Raw genomic sequence first — 20,377 nt, 5'->3', positions numbered from 1 at the left:
GAGTGCTGAAAGACAAAATTAAAACAGCCTATCAACCAAGGATGCTGTACCTGGCAAAACTGTTCTTCAAAGGGAAGGAGAAATTGAGACTTTCCCGGATAAATAAAAGTTGAAGGAGCTCATTGTCACTACACCTGTCCCACAAAACTTCCTAAAGGGAGGCCTTCGATTACAAAACGATGGTCAACAGCAACATGAAACGATATAAAAATGCAAGATTCTCCTGTAAAGGCAAATACATAGACAAATAAGTTAACTGTATTAATGTAATTTTGGTACATAAAGTTAGAGAGAAAAACATAACAAAAATATAAATCTACGTTAATGGGTATACAACACATAAAGATGTAACTTGTGACATCGATAACATAAAGTAGGGGAGGACAGGGGGGAGCTGAAGGAGTTTTTGTATGTGATTGAAATTAAGTTGTTATCGGTTTAAAATAGAATGCTATAACTTTAAGGTGTTTTATGGGATTGTAAAGGTAACCGCTATGCAAATATCTATAGAATATACACAAAAGGAAATAAAAGGAAATCAAAGCATGTTAGTACAAAAAAAAAAAATCGATGAAGCATAAAGGAAATCCTTCCATAGTCATAGGTTCTGCATCGGTAGATTCAACCAACCTCGGATCAAAATTTTCTGAAAGAATAAAAGAACGTTACAGTGCTGCTGACGTGTACTACACGGTCAGGCCTATGATGGCTGCATCTGTACTGAACACGTGCAGACTTTTTTCTTGTCATTATTCCCCAAACAACACGTTACAACAACTTTTCACATAGCATTTGCATTGTATTAGGTATTATAAATAATCTAGAGATGATTTCACATACAGGGGAGGATGTGTAGGATATATGAGAATACTACACCATTTCATATAAGGGACTTGAGCATCTGTAGACTAGGTGTCGTGGGGCATCCTAAAACCAATCCCATGTAGACACCGAGGGATGACTGTGTATGCTGTTCACAAGAGACTCACTTGAGATTTAAGGACATGTGGGCTGAAAGAGGATAGAAAAAGATATTCCCTGAAAGTAGGAACCAAAAGCGAACAGACAAAATGAACTTTAAGTCGAAAACTGTCACGAGATACATCAGACATTATATGATAATAAAATTCACCGAGAAGACATAACAAATATGAATATTTATTCACTAAACTTCAGTGATCTTAAATATAGGAAGCAAACTTTGACAGAACTGAAGGGGAAATAGATAGCAACAAATAATAGTAGCACACTTCAATACCCCACTATTAATAATGGATAGAAAACTAGACAGAATATCGATAAGAAAGAGGACTTGAATGACACACTAAACTGGATGTAACAGACATACACAGAACACTCCTTCAAACAATAGCAGAATATTCGTTCTTCTCAAGTGCACGTGAAATATCCTCTAGGGCAGACCACAAAATGTGTCTTCACGAATTCAAGATTAACACCATGCAAAGTACTTTTCTGGCCACGATGGAATAAAATGAGAAATCAATATGCCGAAAGACAAGCTGAAAATCCACGAATATGTGTCAATTCAACAACATGTTCTTAAAACAATCAATGGATCAAAGAAAAAGTAACAATGGAAATTAGAAAACACCTTGAGGCAAATGAAAATAAAAATACAACATGCGAAAATTTATGGATACAGTGAAGGCAGCGCTAAAAGCAAAGTCTGTAGGCGTAAATGGAAACAGTAAGAAAGAAGAAAGATCTCAAATCAACGACCTAACTTTACACCTAAAGTAACCAGAAAAAGAACAAACTAAACCTAAAGCTAGCAGAATAGAGGAAATAATAAATATGAAGCAGAGATCAATAAAATAGAGAATAGAGAAACAACAGAAAAAACTCAAGAAAACTAAGAGATGGTGTTTTAAAAAGATCATTATAACTGAAGTATGTCTATATACATATATATCTTTAATCCCAAATAAATTTTCATTTTGTGATTTTTTTCTTTGAACAAAAAATTATTTTTAAAATAGCATTTTAAAATTTTCAGTATTTTTTTAAAATTCAAAGTGGGAGTTCTTTTTTGGTGGGAAAATTGTGATTTCACGATTTATTTTTTCACTGCACCATGGTTCAAAAATGTGATCTAAAAAGTTTATAGCTGAAGAACTTATTAAGGTTTTCATTTGTTCCTTTGCAACCAAGAGCCAATTTTTATAAATAATTTGTGGGCATACACATACACATATACACGAGGCAGGAATGAGTGGTCTCAATTTGTAGAATACCAAGTGTATTTCGAGTTTGTTCATTGTGTCTTTCATTTCATTTATACCTTTTTAACTTTTGTTTGACCTGTCAGACCCCAAAAGAGCTAGATTAAAATCTCCTATAACTAATATAGTTCTATCAAATTCTTCCTTCATTTCTAAACATTCCTGCCGTATTTCCCTGCTTAGTTCTTTACTGCATAATGATGCATATCTAATTTTTTTTTTTTGTATAATTTTTGCTAACACAACATTCTTCTGTCCCTTTTAATGCTTTTGGCTGCTGCATTCTAATGACTATTTTATCATAGAATGGGCTACTATATTTACAGATCACTTTCAACTCTGTTCTCTTGAAATAAATGAAGGGAAAAACATGAACCGATGTGTTTTAAGATATCATGAGATGTTTTTATTAGTCAGGACCCTGAGGGATATGTGTGAAGCGTTTTTAATTTAAACTTTCTCCCCTGTCGATCCACCTGTACAGTTCTTGACACTCGGGAATCGATTTTCCTACCATATTATTAAAACTAGAGGCAGCAAAATAAATTACGTTGAAGAGCCTCTTTTACGTTAGAAATTTAATACTAGTGATGAATGCACAGGATGATTCGGCAGATAAGTGACAGCACACTAAGAGTCTATTCAGAACAGAAGAACTCTCGCAGATGACACTAAGACACTCTGCCATTAAACTCAACGGCACAGAGCTGAACGCGATCAGAGGGACTTTGCAATTACAGTTCCACGTGGCCACTGTTACGGAAAATCACCGAGGACTGTTATCGAGTTTGTTAAACACTCCTTATTATAAAAAATTATTATCATGCAACGAACGATGAAAAGTCATTGATTGCAAAGGTAGACCCTCCATTACTGTGATTCAAATGAAGTGACAGCACATCTGTTTAACTGCAGAGAACACCCTCGCTAGTCTTTTCCCATTAGATTATTAATGGAGGATTGGAGATTATTGGATAAGAGGCTAAAAGGGAGCTGCTTTGAGCAAGGCAAGTGTCAGCGGCACTCAGAGAAGCAGGTGCCGATGAATAAAACATCGAGGTAGTGGAGGACAATGAAGCGTGTAGGTGACTGGGACACGTAGCTTGTGTGGACTGATTTGAGTGACACAGCCATTCTGGGAGAAGAAAAATAAAACAATCGTAGGCTTCAAAACGGAGATCTTCTGCCAGGAATCTGCAAATGCGTTTTATTTTTGAAACATGACATTTTTAAACAGCGATTCCTGCCTCTGAAACGCAACTCGGGTCAACGAAGGATTCAAGATAAGAATAGAAGAAACGGTTCTGGAGAAAGTAGCTGCCACCCTCACATTCCTGGATCAAGTTCAATTCGATTCTCCTCTTGGATCGTTAATCCCCAAGAGTCTCTGGGCTGAGAGTTACCTCACCAGGTGGGAGGAACAGTCTCAAAGAACAATGCGAAAAACACGCTAAAACTCACCCACGCACCAAACCGTTCAATGTCCAGTGCCTTAGATGGGAAGAGTTCTCTGACTTCGTGAAATCCATGGCGTCCTCCTTCACAGATGTAAATGGCTTGTTTTTTTTTCATGCACAGTTGCATTAGCGGTAATTTATCTGCATGGCTTACGTGGTTGCGATACACCTTTACGCTGGACGACGGCCGTGCAGATGCCACCTCGTCGGAACGAGGAGGCGCCCCCTCTGTGGACGCCACTTCCTCTTGCACTCTGAACAAGTGCATAACGAGTTCTTCTTCTCTGTCCACTCTCGGTGTTGAAAAATCTCGAGCTACTTCAGTCAAAGGTCCGAGACCAACTGTGCAGTGGTTTGTTCTTTTGGGCTGTGTTTCCAAACTTTCCTGTACACATTATCTCATTTGATCCCCTCAAACGCCTACCACCCCCATTTTTTGCATTGACAACTTATCTATGAAAAAACTGAGACGTAAGTAATTTATCCAGAATGTACGACCAAGTGGAGAAGCCGCGGTCTGAGTTGGAAGGAGGGATCGTCACCTGCCCCCAAAGCACCCGAAGGCACAGCGTGTACATCGAACTGTCCCCAAAAGGAAACCGGTCTTGCTCTCTCTGACAGTGTCCTGACGTGATCCTACTGTGGGGGCTGACCCCGAGGACATGACGCCCCGCTGAGGCTGAAGTGCCCGCCTTGGACCACAGCCCCACGCCTGTCCCTTCTGGATACAACACACACCTGCGTTTACCAAACCTCAAGGGGAAAAAAACCACGATGAGATCTTGGGCATTCTGGGGGACAGCACAGACTGCTGACTTGAGGACAATGAAGTCCGAGCTGGATGGTGGAGGCTGCCTTGGTGACAAATCCTGCTGCGAGACTCAGGGGTCCCCGAAAGCCTCGAAGGCAGGAGCCGGCGTGCGGTCTCCCCGCTTCGAAGCGTGTGCCTTCCAGCTGCGACGCTCTGCTGCTTCTCAGTCACGTCCAGCCTCGGTCATCGATGGCTCTGGTATTGGGTTCAAGTCGCCCACCCTTTCCAATGTCCACCCCACAGAGCAGAGAGCTCTCTGCGTGCCCGCGAAACTATCGTCGAAGCCGCAACCCCGCCCAGAGCTGGGCCCCAACGTCGTGGAGACCGCCGCCCACTGACACGCCTTCTCTTCCCGCTTCATTGCTGACCGCCGTGTCTCCTGCGACAGCCAGACCCGAAGGACCATGACAGTGTCTACACCTCCTTCTCCCTGTCCTTTCAAAGCGCTGGCCCTGACTCCGGCCCCAAACGAATCTGGCTATCTGCCTTCTCCGTGGCCGAACTGCCGGGCGCCCCCGGAGAAAATTACACAAGTGGGTTCGTGGGGACTCTAAAACCTCGCGGTCACCACCCCCGTCCGGGAGCCTGCTAGGTTCTCCCTGGCGGTCACGCTTCTCCAATTCTCAGCCTCTCCTCGGCTCCCATCTCAGACCCCCTCGTCTCCTCCTTTACTGTCTGTCCCTGAGACCAGACACGCACGTGTCCTCGCACTGGCACTGTGGCGTCCGTTACTGGGGTCACACCGCGATCCCCTTACGGCAGGCTCACCCATTCCCCAGCCGCCGTGGAGCTGGCTGCTAACGGCCCAGATGAGCGCCCTTGGGTTCGGAAGCTGCTTCAGAAGGACATGCGCCCCACTCCACCTCCCAGGGGGCAGCCCACGGCTACTGACTGGGGGGACGCAGAAGTCCAGCCCCCTCTCCTCAAAGACAGACCAGCTCAGTGGAGCGGCTCACAGCCAGACCCCCCTCAGGGATGGTGCCGAGGCTGGATTTCTGAAACCACATCTTTGTCCAGCTTTGGCCCCGCGACCTCCTGCTTCCTGGACGCCCTGACATGTTTTTATGAGAAAAAAAAAATTCCCTCGATAAATTACTTACGCAAAAATCTCCACTTCGCGCTCTGTGTCCAGGGAGCTCGACCTAAGATGCCCATCGACCTTTCCCCCCTTTCTCCCTGCTGGAACAGAGTGACCCCTGGACTCTGGCTCGTTCTGCCTCTCCAGAGACCTTACGCAATCAATAGTCCTCGCTTTTCTCTTGGCTCCTTCCCATCGGGCCTGAAACACGCTCCAGCCTCGCCATGTGGAAGGACGAGCCTGCCCCGCACCCCATCGCCTTCCCAGCTTCTGCCCCCTCCCTCCCATAGCCAAACCTCGGCACTGAGCTGCTAGCGTTTTTAAATAACTTTTTCATAGTCAGATTTCTGCCACCTACGTGGAATGTGAAGGGTTGGCATTATGGAAAGGCTTGGGAATTGGGGGGACTCGGGGCAGGGCCAGAAGGGAACCCTTGAAAGACTCGCCTGCCGCTCTCATTGTTATTTTGAGATCTGCGGCTCGTAGGCTGGCGAGTGCTCCCCCGGGGGCTGTCCCCACGCGTCCCCTCCATTCCCACACCTCCTGCTCGTCTCTCGACCACAGCAACCCGGTTCCTCCCTGTGCCCATTCCTGCCCTCCACGCTGCTAGACCGAGTGGACACCTTTCAGCGCCATCTGACGTGATGCCCAGCCCCCTCCCCCGCCTTGTGTTCTGGCTTTTTCTTTTTCTTTTTCTTTTTTTTGGCCTCTCTCTTTGTATTTTCCCCTGCTGGTCCAGCTTCTCCTTTGTTCGGTTCTGATAGCCTCTCTCAGATATCTGTCTGGAAGCCTGGTATTTTTTTTTTCCGCTCTGCACGTGCCCTAAGCAACTACAGGTGTTTTATTCCGCACGTGCCCTAAGCAACCACAGGTGTTTTTGAGGCTTTAATCACCATCTCTCTACAATGGGTTCACAAGTACCCAGCCCGTGCCTTTCCTCTGAACTCGACTCATATATCCCACCGACTCTGCCATACCTCCATGTGGACAGGTTCAACACGCCCTAAATACAGTACGTCCAGAATTAAATGCATAATTGCTCTCCCCAAGCTGCTTCAACTCCAGTCTCGACAGCCGTAAGAAAGTGCCACCACCGTCACTTGTCAACTCAACAATTTATGAGTCCGTCGTTATTGCTCCCCGATCTCATATTCCATCAATCACGGAGCCCTATTAATTCGGTCTCTTAAAAATCTCAGATCACTCCCCATGGCAGTGTGCTGGTTTCGCCAACGTTTCTCGTCTGAATTACTGCCGTCATCTCGATGCCTACGTCGACGATCTCTGATCAGTGGGGGTTGGCTTTGAGAAGCAGAAGTCCCTCGGTTTTATGTTTTACATATGAAGGGGTCTGACACAGGAAACGAGCAGCCTGCGCTTCCTGGAAGGACTGGGAGGCTCTGGGCTGGGCTTCCAGACAACGCGCCAGGACGAGCTGAGGGGGACCGCTCGCCACCGCAGCCGGGGAGGCCGAGACCCAGGGAGTCAGCACTTCACACGTGGCCCAGGGGTCACGAGGCCCGTGAAGCTGCCCCTAGCTACCTTCTTGCTGGCACCTGACACTGGGCTGCTGCTTCAGAGGAAACCAACGGCCATGACCGATCTTGCCAGCTGAGCCCACTTTCTCATCTCCGAGAAGCAGGGAGTTGGAGGAGCTTATCTGCTCCAAACCTGAGCGGGAACCTCGTCTCCTGCAGCCTCCACAGTGCAGGATGCCATGTTTCAGGGAGACCGAACTGGACGCTGAACCAGCCAAGTGCCCATAGCCCCCACGCTCTCCCCATCGGTCCCCTCACACCCCCTCTTCCCCTCCAGCCCCATTCCCCTCTACTGCTGGAACGATGCTTCTAGACGCTTCTAAACGCACGAGGCGGGTCAGGAAATCCTTGGAACTCGCTGAGGGTGTCCCACGGCTTTAGAATCTAGTCCAAGTTCCCCATCGTGCCTGCAAAGCCACGTGTAGTGTTTATCACGTGCTGACTATGTGACAGGCACTGTGCCTGGTGACTTTCGTGGACAATCTCATGTAACCTTCAGAATAAGCCTGCGAGCCGGGTGTATCACCCTGAATTACAGAGGAGACAGCCTCGGGGAAGTTAGGTAACCCCTCAAGGTCACCCATGGGGGAGGCGAGGCGATCAGACTTTCGAACTCCGGAGCTCGCGTGCTGAGCTCTGCGCCGTGCTGGCCCCGTCAACACAGGTCCCAGCGAAGTCTCCAGCCTCGTTTCCTACCGGCAACAATCCCTCCCTCCCGATGCCGCCCGTGCTGGCCACCCTGTCCTAGAAGATGGTTTCTCGCTTGCCTCCAAACTTCTGAGCTTATCAATCCCTTTTCTGGAATGTTCTTTCTTGCCTTTTCCCCTAGATCATGCCTGCTCGTCCTTGAGGACAGCTGAGGCAAACACCCTTCCTCCAAGACGCCCCCCGACCCCCCGGAGGAAGCTGGAGCTGGCTCTCGCTACCCACCGCAGGTGCCACCGTGTCTCCTCTCCGGCACGTGGCACACACGGGGACTGATCCGCTAAGTCGTCGAGTAGTTCTTAACGGTCGTTGCCCTCACAGAACCGCACAGTCAGCCGCTGCGCCCGTCACGCCCTCACTCTGCCGGGCACCTACCTAGGACTTTGCCTGTTACGAGACAGGCACCCAGTAAATAGTCACAAATGACCGATCAGTGAAGCGAAAGATGCTTAAAACCCGCGATCTGAACTGAGAGTGAAAAAATAAAACAGCTCCACAAATAGCACGGACACATCCCCCCGAAATAAGAAAGGGGGGTGACCAGGGGCAGGGAGGAGAGCCTGCAGCGCGAGCTACGCTCCCGAGCTCCCGTAGCTGCGGACCACAGGGCGCTGGGACGGGGGGCCGCAGGCGACTGGACCCCCGCACACAGCCCAGATCTCACTCCATGCCCCCTCGAAGCTGGGGTCAGCAGTCGCACATTCCAGAATTGGATCCAAACCCACAGTGCCATGCCATCGAGCCCAAATCTAATGTATCTCCAGGAAGCAGGGGGTCAGGGGGAAAGGGCGATGCTTCACACCAGGCGCCAAAGTCCACAAAAATCCCTTTGAACATCTCTGCTCCGTCCACAAAGTCCTGTGCCAACTGACCCCCCTTCATCGCCCAGAGTACTCCTCCCCGTGTGTCCCCCAGCTGCGCCAGCCCGGCCTCCTTCCCATCAGAGGCTGCCCGTGTGCTGGGTGCCCCTGTGCACCCACCCTGGGCCGGGCAGCGAGACCCACACCCTCGGCTTCTCGGGGGCGCATTCTCACACGCAGCCCCGCTCGGTCCCCAAGCCTCCTTGGGACCCACTTCCTTAGAATTCAAGGTGGGTTGTAAATACAGCGAGGATATCGGGGGGACACTAAACCAGTGTAACTCCTGTCCCTAACTGTCCTGTCCCTAGTCACCGTGGGAGCGAGGACGTTCCCTCTCCCGCTGTTACGTCTGAGCCATGAGACCTGGTGCCTTGGGGAACGGGGTACGTGCCCCCCGAGGAGAAGGCGGCGGGGAAACACCCCTCCATCTGCCATGGAAGTTGGGAAGAGGCAGGACAAAGGCATGGGACCCATGTCCCCCATTTCCTTCTCTGGGCAGCAGCTCTGCCGGGGGTGGTACCTATGCCCTGAGGGCTGGGGGAAGGCCAAGGTCACCGTGGGGCCGCAGCTGGAAGCAGCATGCATCTGGGTACTGCCTGAGCAAAAGCTACTCACACGTGGTCACGGCAGTGCGGCACAGGGAGGGCACAGCACGTCAGAGCGAGGACACCCGAGGTGGCATCCCTGGCTCTCTGGACCCGTGCATGGGCCGCAGGAGACCCTCGAGTTCTCACACGCTCTTGTGAAGGGGACAAAGGTGCAGAGAGGACCCCCTGGTGTAGCAGGGCCGGCTCAGGGGGAGGAGGCCATCGAGTGCGGGACCTCAGTGACCAGAGGAGACGACAGTGTGACGAAGCACATGCCAGCTCAGCCACCGGAGCAGAGCCGCTGGGCCGGGCGACAGCCAAGGTCAGGGGAGGGCGGCACGCGGGCCGGGCGTCCCGGCCTCCACGCCAGTGGGACTCGACTCCCCCCACACCACGGTCAGGCAGGATGACAGGGAAGGACTGAGGGGCTTGGAACTGACCGTACGTTTACCTCACAGAGACTGTCCACGCTGAGAGAGGCTTGCGGTGACGAGTGCGGGGAGCACCGGGCGGGTTCCCGGGGTGCTCCCTGCCCCCGCCCTCTGCCCGCTCGCTGGCCCGTCCTCCCCAGGGAGGCCCGGAGTCCCGAGGGTCCGGCAGCTCCGGGGCAGGCGACGCTGCGGCCTAGCGAGACCTCGCCCTTCAGGAATGAGGCGTAAATCACTGGGCCGCGTCCTGGCATCGGCGTGGGCTCAACGGGGATGCTCAGAGGAGCCACGACAGGGCGCACCCCCTGACGTGACCTGAGTGAGGCCCCCGCGTTTCCCAGGGTGCCGGCCGCCCGCCGCTGCCAGGCTGTGAAGATACACGCTCAGTGACACTTAATTGTTCCTAGCAGTGGGCCCCCTTCCCAGGAGACGAGGAGGGAGGCTTTTCACACAGAGAACAGCCAGCCAGACACCAGGAGGGACGGACAGGACAAGCACTGTGGAAGGCCACCAGGTGCGGCCCGTCTGCGCACCACTTAGAACACGGCATCCGGGGGATGAGGAAAGACTGGGGAGCCCAGACACGGCTTGGTTTGAAGGCGACTGCTGTGGCCTCTTTAAAACTCGGCAGGCGAGGGCGGCCGTGGGGACGGGGCGCAGTGAGGAGGGGCTGAGGACTGAACGTCCAGGAGCGACCCTGGAAATGCCACTTCGGCTGTTTCAACGCTACGGCCGACTATTCAGAATGACTGTCATCCAGGGGCCTAAATTCTGCTGATTCCATTGCTCTTATTTGGATTGTCGAATTATTCCTGACAAGATAATAAGTCTCTTTCAAAACATTAAATTGGATAAATCTCCCGGCTGGAGGTCTCCAGCTCCATTTAATTTTCTGCAGATATTCTAAGGATCTAATGAGAAATCAAAATGAAAGGGCTTAATTGGAATCCCTCTCATTCCCCGACAGGGCTCCTGCGTTAGGACGGGGAGGCCCCGCGCGGCAAGACGCTCCCTCTCTCTCTCTCTCTCTCTCTCTCCCTCCCTCCCTCCCTCCCTCCGTCTCTGTCTCTCCCCCTCTCTCCCTCCCTCCTTCCCCGCAAACCCCTCTCTGTTCTGTCTCTTTCTGCCTCCCTTTGTCTCTGTCTCCTTCTCTCCCCCTCTCTCCCTCCCTCCTTCCCCCCAAACCCCTCTCTGTTCTGTCTCTTTCTGCCACCCTTTGTCTCTCTCTCTCTGTCTCTGTCTCCCTCCCTCCTTCTCCAACCTCTGTTCTCTGTCTCCCTTTGTCTATCTGTTTCTCTGTCTGTCTCTCTGTCTGTTTCTGTCTCTCCATCTCTGTCTCTTTCTGTCTCCCTCTCTCCTCTCTGTCTGTCTGTCTGTCTGTCTGTCTCTGTCCCTCCTCTCTGGGTCTAGGTGAGTAAGGCCCACTCCCGACCTTTAAACCGTCTTGTTAAACTTCTCAGTATGTAAAAGGCTGAGCCTTAATTACAGAGCTTGACTAAGAAGGTGTTCGTTAGTCACTCTTTGCGAAGGTCTGGGCACGACAGGGCACGGCGGAACTCCAGACAGCAGTGACGTGGCAGCCACAACCCCTGGGTTCTTGTCTCACCTGGACGTCCCCGGGTGGCCCCGAGCCAGCTCCTTCTGCTCCCCGAGCTGCACCTTGCCCCTCCGTCCCCCGAGAGTGCTGAGATGGTTCAGGGGTTCTCGCCTCTGGCTGCACGTTAGCACCGCCTGGGGGCTTCTAGACACACACGTGCCTGGCGCCCGCCACAGACAAACTGAATCTGTAATTTCCTGCAGGTGGGGCCCAGGGGAGTTAAGACGCCTCAGGATGTTCCCATGAGCAGCCGGGACCGAGGTCTCTGGGTGGGGTGGTCTGGAAGAGGCCCCTGCTGACCCATGCTTCCACAGAGACGCTCTTACTTTGAGGCGGACCTCAATTAACGGTTCCCCTGGACATGGGGCGTGTTCTCATAGTCGGCCAGGTTGAAAAGAAGAAACCAGAAACGTCCTTATGAATCGTGCAGAAGGAGCTGCCTGCTCATGCAGCTGCAGGACAAAAACACCTCTGACACACGTCTTCTCTCGTCGGTGATAAACAGCCCCCTCCGACGCAGAGCGGGCGCCACCGCTTCTGACCTCGGTCTATCCCCCGGCTCCCACCCCTCCCCACGGGGGCCTCCGGCCTGGCTGCGCACCCCGGCCCGCCCCCGGCACACGCCGAAGGCCTGGACCCTCCAGGACGGGCTGGTGGATAACACGCTCAGTTACCACTCCACCTTGCACTTCGAGTGAACGTGAACTCAGCATGTGTGTGACAGAGGCCGCGTCGGGCACGTCCACTGCCTCATTTTAAATATGTCACCGGCCATCGTAGGAAAGAGGAGACCACCCCTCCCCTCTGACCATCGGAAAGGCGTCCGCTACGGCACATGGCCGGCTTCGCGATGAAGTCTGAACTATGTGATATTTACGTGTGATATGCATACACGTGCGTTTTTCCTGCAGAGTATGTCATGTTCTCATGCAACTGTCAGAAGTGTTTACGATTCCAGAATGTGCTTCTGCGCTTTCCACATTTCTTCTATCTTTGGTTTTCCAACTTCTGGCTAGCGACTCAGCTGTCCTTAACTGTCCCCTGAATGCCAGGCACTGGGCCGAGAACTTTACGTGCATTATCTCTTGGTTTGTGCGCAACTTTGTAAGACATACGTGATCGCGTCCACGTTACGGAGGAGAAGCAGGGCTCAGGCGCTTTCCAAGGCCACACGGCGCCGGAGGTGGAGCCCGTGACCCGAACAAGCTCCGTCTGGGCCTGGAGCTCGCTCCACGACATCCGTCTGCCTCATCAGCTCGGTCACCAGTACTCACTCATCTGCCATCATCTGGGGGCCTGTCATGAGCCGGCCATGTCCCAGGTGCTGGGGACACAGCAGTAACCATCGGACAAAATTCCCTGCTTCCTTGGAGCTGATACTTTATAAATAGCTCCACACAGTTTTACAATATATTTGTACCATTTCACGTGAGCTTTGTACCAACACCTTGAGCAGGGAGGTGCTGCTGCCCCTGTGTTCAGGAGAAGCCAACTAACCTGAGCGGAGGTAAAGAGCTGTCTAAGTTATGTAGCCGTTGGTGATGGACGCAGAATATCAAACCTGACAGGACTCCGAGGCTCATATTTAAGTTTAAAATATGCATATATTTGAAAACTAGACCGTATCCTAACAGCGGACAGTGGCGGTGATGGCACATAAACACTCAGAGTGAGTCTGTCCTCGGCCTCACTTGATAAAGGGATCGGACATTATAAACAGGTGAAGCCTTGTCTCCCCTCATTCTGCTTCCCTTCAGGGTCCCTCTCCCGGCTCCTGATGCTCTCAATGGTTTAAATACAACTATTCATCCTGCCCGCTCCGCTCCTACCCACAAAGCTTCGGGGACAGCCGGAGCACTTGGCACGTGCTCTCCGCGCAGGCGTTGATCACTGAACACCTCGGGGATGCTGCGCATGGAGGCAAGGATGGGAGGGACATCCGTAAAGAATACAACGCAAGCTCTCTCCCAGCGGGGGCCCGCATTTGCGTTTCAAGCTGGGATGTGTTAAGCCCAAAGAGCCTAATTTTTGAAGCCAATGGCATTATATGTACGGGGTCATTTTATGATACTGTTATTCTAACTCATAAGCAAAAGCTTGGGTTAGTGAGAAGGACATCGAGATCAGATTTGCCAGTTCCCACACTTTTCTCATTCCAACTTGTCATTTTATGATACTGTTATTCTAACTCATAAGCAACAAGCTTGCATTAGTGAGAAGGACATCGAGATCAGATTTGCCACTTCTCACACTTTCCTCATTTCAACTTACAATCCAGTGACTTTGTGCGTCAGAGTCACACCGTCTCCCCATCACGGCTTTGCTGACGCTTGTGGGACACGACGTGCTTATGGCCGACAGCTGCTCTTCCCCGAAGCCGTCCAGCTGCCCTGCGTGTTTGCTTTCTGACAGTCAGTTTCCGGGTGCTGGACTGAGACTCCCCAGCCCTGGTAACAGAACAGAGAAGGTCCTGACTTTGTCTAAACCGAGACAATCCATTCGTGAACGTGCCAGAACTCGTCTCAATAGAACCAAATACGGCCAGTACTATCGTGAGCTCACGGCGTTTCCATGAGGGCCGAAACTGCTTAAAACACTTGGCTCTGTAGTTCATACATCCAAAAAGAACTTTAAAGATCATCTAGTTCAATCTCTGACCTATGAACTAAGAACTAAAAAGAAGTCACTTTATCTTTTGGGAGCCTTGGTTTTTTCGCCTGTAAAATGAGGGGACTGGAGACGTCGAAGTCCAAGATTCATTCTGGTCCCAATCCATGGTAAATGGACAGTGACGCTGAGGAGCGCTAAGTCAGAGGCCAAATCATCGGTGACGCCGAGGAGCGCTAAGTCAGAGGCCCCCTGGTGCAGGGTCAGACATACTGAAGAAGAAATTGCAAGTGCAGCTCTACCCTTCACTTCCAGACACCAGCTTACGAATGCTGACTCTGACTCGCGGTGTGTAAAGGGCACTCTGTCTGGTCTGGGAGGTGCATCCAGATGCATGGAGACACATAAAGGCTCATTTCTCTCGGGGTGGTGCAGGGTTGGTCACAGGCATAGACGGGGACATCCATGACTTTATCTCACCCCTCGGGAGGAGTAGCAAAAGGGAAGTAAAGTTTCCGGAGCTAAAAAAAAAAAAATTAAAAAAAAAAAAAAAAGCAGCTCTTCTCAGACTTCCACGAATGCTAATTACTCATAATGACCCACTTCCATTTCTGGAAAGTCACAAGGCCTCCACAGGTCAAAGCGAAAATGTCGTTCCAGGCTCCAGCGAGAGACTCTGCCAAATTAGTCCCCAGCACACTCGTATTTACCCGCCTCTGTTTCCAAAGGGAGCTTCAGCACCTTGGAGAGAGCAGAGCAGCTCCGGGCGGACCCAGCAGGGAGGCCAGGGAGGGCGGCCGCTGAGCTCTCGGGGCAGGGGCTTCGGTCACAGATGTCCCGCACCACAACTTAACTCCGTGACATCACCGTGGGCTCCTAGAGAGGGACAGGACTCCCGTATGCCCAGTCACGTGCGGAAACAGGCTAAGGCTGATGGAAAGACGCCCGTCCCTAAGGGAGAGGACTCTATCTGAAGACCTTAGACACCCGATGGATTCCTTTTTCCAAGAATGAAAACTTAACATCTACTAAGCACCGTGTGCCGGTCCCGCTACGAGCTCGTTACGCGCAGTCTCATCTGCACAAAACAACTAACCAGTATTTTCCCTATATGCAAACTGTCACAAGACTGAGGCTTGAGGAGGTGAAGCGAGTTGTGTGAGGTCACACAGCTGCTGGGAGAGGGAGAGGGAGGAGGCAGGCGGAGAGACAGACAGACAGACAGAAGCTGGGCTGGACTCAGATGCAGACATCCTAAGAGCCGACAACCGGCCCCCCTCAGACGGAACTGCGTTCAGTGCCCTGCCGGACCTCCTGACAGCAAACATGCGTATTCTAAAAATCAAAAACAAGTCTATGTCCATTTGGCTTCGACGGTAGAGCATTTTTAGGTCCTCTGGGATGACTGGAGAGGGAGGGAGCTCGGCACAGAGAACTACCACTGCTCCGGGCTTGAAAAGACCCCACAGATGGGGACATCGGGGAGCTTCGCTCTTCAGCTCCCCGTGCAGACTCGGTGTCGCGATAACTCCGCGCGGTCCCTCCAGCCTGCTGGCGGTGACTGTCACACCCCGGAGGGCTGAAGGAGGAGAGTAGGGGGCAAATCAGAAGATTCGCACGGACACGTCTAAGAGTAGGAATTCTGATTCAAAAAATCGAGACACCATAAAAATTCTGTTTCTGAAGATTTATGCTCCACTCAGTGCCAGGAGGACTTGAGGTGGCTAAAAAAATACTTACTTGGAAAGCAAACAGAACTATTGGGTTGTGACATTGAGAGCCATAAAATTTAAAATAATTTTATATAAAACTTCAATTTTTTTTTTTTGTATTCCAAAGGAAAAGAATCAGCCAGTATCACGTGAATTTGACTCTTGTGAGGCTTGAGGACACAAGAAACGAGAGGAGAAATTTTTTTTTCTTAGCTGAACAGCAAATGCTGCCACAGCGGGAGGTGACTCGGGTTAAACGGCCGCTTGGGCTGGAGCCGGGACGTGCCCGATTCCTGCCGCCGATTTGTCCGTGACTCTCCTGCGGCGTCTTTCTTTACCCGGGGAGAGTCTGCTTCGGCTTCTGCACCTACTTCGACCTCTCGGTGAACGTGGCAGTTAACCTCAGACCTCGCCGCGCCCTGGAAGTTACCACCGGCTCATTCCCCGCCCTCCCCCCACCCTTGGGGTTAAATCTCTTGTTCCAGGTGCAGCGTCAGCTCTTCTGGGGCGAGGACACTCTCTGACACTGCCCTGGTCTTCCCCGTTCTCTAGAGACTGTCGGCTCAGTGCAGTGATGACGGTTTGAGTTCGAGTTGGGTCTGGGTGCCAGTGAATACTTCCTTACCCTTTTCTTATCCTGTGAAATAGGGACTGAATGAGCATAAGGCACTTGCCCAAGTGCCCGGCACGTGTTCATCACCCCGTAAGCTTTACTTACGAGCATGACCCTTTATCGACTGGGGTACTGCTCAGACCCGGACGTGCAGCCCGCGGCCCTTTAACGAATGACCCCCCCTACCATCGCATCTCTGGGTTCTTAGGTACCGGTCCCTTGTCACGATCAGGAGCTAAACCTTCCTTTCAGCATCATTAGAAGGCCCACCCCTGCACCCACTGCAGCTGCTCTCCGTCTGACCGGAGTGTCTGTCACCGTCTCAGGGGCATGCCTTACATGTGGAGCTGCGGAGAGGCTGGGTGCAGTCTGGGGTACGGTGCTGCCCCATTAACATTCAATCCACAATAGAGGCCATTATGTTGGCAGCAAAATGCCCCAGCGGTAGTGATGTGCGGAAATGGGGTGGGTTACCAAAGCAACAGAGAGACTTGCGCTGCACGGTTTCCATGGCAACAGAGAGCCGGCCGAGTACTTCCCCGGTTGGAACGATGGTTTAGAGTCTGAGCAACCGTGTGGGTGACTCGTCAGGTAGACCGCGTTGCAAAGGGCGGCTTAGCACAGAATACCGGCCACAGAGAGAGCCTCGCTCTTCGAGCTGGAGCCCAGAGCCCCCCGGAAATCCGTGATCTCTCTTTGGCTGCTGACCCGTTAATTGCCTCCCCGATGTCCCCGGTTCTCACTCATGAGCTGCCGTCTCCAGGAGCAGCCTGCGTGGACGAAATCCACTTACGGAAATCCGACTCAGAAATTAAGTAGCAGACGAGTGCCCAAGCAAGTTTCCCTTTTCCCCTCGATTTTACTTTATCCAAGAAATACACGCACATCATCAAAAAGTCCATTAATGCTTGAAAGCTTGTGCGAACAAACAGCAGTCCCCACACGAACACCCGCTCCCTTACTCCGGCTCCGAGAGGCGACTGCTTCTAACGTCAGCTGTGTACCCACTATTTACCTCCGCGTTTCCAAATATTTCCATGTCGAATACCATTTCCTATTAAAGCAAATAAATAAAGCTCACATCCTCCTTCTCGTCAATTCAATCTTCCAATACGATTACGTCGCAACTTTTGAATAAATCCATACAAAGTGTTTTCGACATCGAGGACTCAAATGTTGGCTCACTGCTGAGTCCCGCAGGGAACCATGGTGACGTGCCTGCACCTGGCGAGGGGCCCGGGGCCTCCCGCTGGAGAAGCAGACCTGCCGCAGGCCCCGGGGTCCGGCCCGGCGCACCTCGTCCTCCTCTGGGCCTGGTGTCCCCGTGTCTGAAGGCCGTCTATTCGGTCTGTCTCAAGACTCGCCTCCTGCTTCTTGGCAATGGGAGTGGGGGCCTGAGGGCTCTGCTGGTCCCTTATACAGACAGTCACATAACTCCCTCGTCCTCCGCTGCCACCTGTCGCATGCAGGGGACCGAGAACCACGGACTTAGAAAGACTGCGACACGGAGAGGCCCGGGCGGGTGGGCAGGCGGGACGGGCGGGGTGGGCGTTCTTGATTTATTGTTGGTCTGGCAGAGAAGAGGGGTGGTTAATTGGCTCTTCCAAGACACATGACGACAGAGCTCAGAGACGACCCACGAAGGGGCATGGGGCGAGCCAGCAGGGCGTGATTCTCGCGGCTTCAGGAAAAGCGCCTCTTTATAAAGCGAGGTCTGGGGCCTTGGGCGCCGGGAAGGCTGGGCAGAACCTCCCTAGGCCAGACCAGAGAAGTCCCAGGCTCCCACGGCTTCCACCTGTGCCTCCCTCTCCCTTTGGGACTCAGGCTGGGTCCCATGGGAGCCCGAGGCTCGTTCCACGGGCATGAGCTTCAGTTCTTGGCAAATGTTCTGGGCTTCAGCTTCGCTATTTGCTGACAAACTGCTATCAAGAAATGAAAAGAAACAAAACTGGTTTTATCTCATTCCCCTTCACTCCGATGTTCTCGCTCGTTTGCTTTTATCCTGCCGAGTCTTCCATGTTTTTATAATTCTCCTCAAATCCTCTTTTAGAATTCAGTGGGGTAAGATAAATAAGAAGCTATAAAAGCTAATCAGTCATGTTCTGCATTTGCTTTTTAAAATTAAACCTTCAGTTATTCAACTAGTAAGCATTTATTCAGGGTATTTTTAAAAATGTCTAGCGAGAAACTCTAGGTGTGCTGTGAATGCTACAAATGGAACACAAGCTATAAAACCCTTCCTTCCTTTAAGGAATTTATTTATCGTTGTTATTAGACAAAAAGAAAAACCCCTGGAAGAAACGGGGACAGCGTGTGATAAATTACCGAGCTCAACAAAATCAAGCAGGACAGAACCGAGTGCTGCGTACAGACCCGCTGCGGGCCAGCGGTCGGCCACGCACTGCACGCTCCCGACGCCCGAGCTGGACCTCGCGGGCCAGAGCCGAAGCTTGCTTAACCCCTCCGTGCCTCACAGGGAAGGTGGGGACAGCAACAATCCTGCCCCAATGGGTTGTCATGACGCCAGGTTCACGTAAGCGCACAGCAGTGGTCAACGGATGTGCACCTTAGTTACTGAACACGCTTCAGTGCCTGGCACGTTACGTATCACTGCTAGGTGGCATTTTAACCCCATTCCAAAGATGTGAAAACCGAGGTCAAGAAAGGTTAACGAATGTTATCACGAGACAGCAAGACACCAAAACCGGTGTGCTTTCTTCTCTTTCGCTTATAAAATCAACTGCTACAATATTTAGCATCGATGCCGAGCAGTTTACTATTCGTTTGCATCATAAAAATCACTTCACACACCGAACATCACGCTTCACACGGTCTTATTTTCTTTATTTTTAATAGAGATATGTCATAAGAAACAGGAAGTCCCTCTTCTGCCAACAGGCACCAGAGTGAGACCGCGGGCCGGGCGGTCGGGCCCTGGGCGTCCGATGCCGCTCCCGCTCGCCCCCCGAGCTCCCTCGCTGCCTCTGAGTCTCCGCTCCTGGAAACCCTCCTCCCCAGTCCGCCTCCCCCTCCTCCAGGGCCCGGCCCAGGCCCCGTCCTCCACGCCGCCCGCTCCCTCCTTCCCCCTTCTCAGTGCTAATTTTGTGGTCCTCACTTTGCAGATGGCGAAATTTGGGTTCCGGGGGTGGGGGGTAAGAAACGCGGTGGGGTCCCCGCGTCTACAAACTGGAAGAGCCCGGTTCTCCCGCCCTGCGCTGCGATGCTACCATCTCGCCTTCGCCCCCGCTCCCCGCGAGACTTGGCTCCTTGAATTCGGTGAGCACAGGGACGGGGCGGAGCAGAACGAAACATTTCCTGACGACCAGAGCGGTGCTTCTGACAGAACCCTGTGCTCTGCTGGAATATTCCTCCCCATCACAAACTCAGCTTGCACAGTGGAAGAAGCCCCACTGGGCACAGGCCGACCTTGGGGATACTACGAGGACTTTTGGTAAAGAGCAGAAACCTCAGTTTCCCACTCCCAACCGGACTTTGGGTAAGTGGTCCCCATTCCTGTCTATTTCTATCTGGAATCTGCGGTCTCTTGGAGGCTTATCCGGTTTAATTCTTGAATGGCACGCCTTTCTTCTGGATTTCCGTTAGTCATGTATTCGTTTAAAAATATTCGTTGAGCACCTACTGTGCGCGTGGTTACTGTGCGTCGCACGTAACGATGCGCCAAAGGAGGTGCAGTCCTGGCCCCCGGGACACAGAGCCGAGTGACTGGGACCCCCCTATGGCGAGTGCTGTGATGGAGGGGTGTGGGGCGCTCTGAGAGGGAGAGCCCCCCTAGAGGGGCCGACGACTGGAGCGGCGACCTAAGGGCGAACGTGAAGCATCATCCAAAATAAGGGGAGGGGTGCAGAGAGCCGAGCGAACAGCGTGTGAAAGAGCCTTCCATCACGGTCACACAGACGGCAAACGAGGGCAAGGTGGGGGTGCGCCTGGAGGGGCGGCTGGAGAGGGGTCCGCCAGGACGGCCCTGCGGGCGTGCCGAGGATTTGGGTTCTCATTTTACTATTAACTGGAAAATCCTGAAGGTTTGTGAGCACAGGGTAACATACGGGATTTGTCTCAGAAAGCTTACGACATGGAAAACGGGTTGGAGCCATGCACAAGTAGACCAGGGGGCCAGGAAGAC

The sequence above is a fragment of the Pteropus alecto genome, unplaced genomic scaffold, assembly GCF_000325575.1.
Source record: "Pteropus alecto unplaced genomic scaffold, ASM32557v1 scaffold123, whole genome shotgun sequence".
Lineage (NCBI taxonomy): Eukaryota > Metazoa > Chordata > Mammalia > Chiroptera > Pteropodidae > Pteropus > Pteropus alecto.
This window is presented reverse-complemented; position numbering follows the sequence as displayed.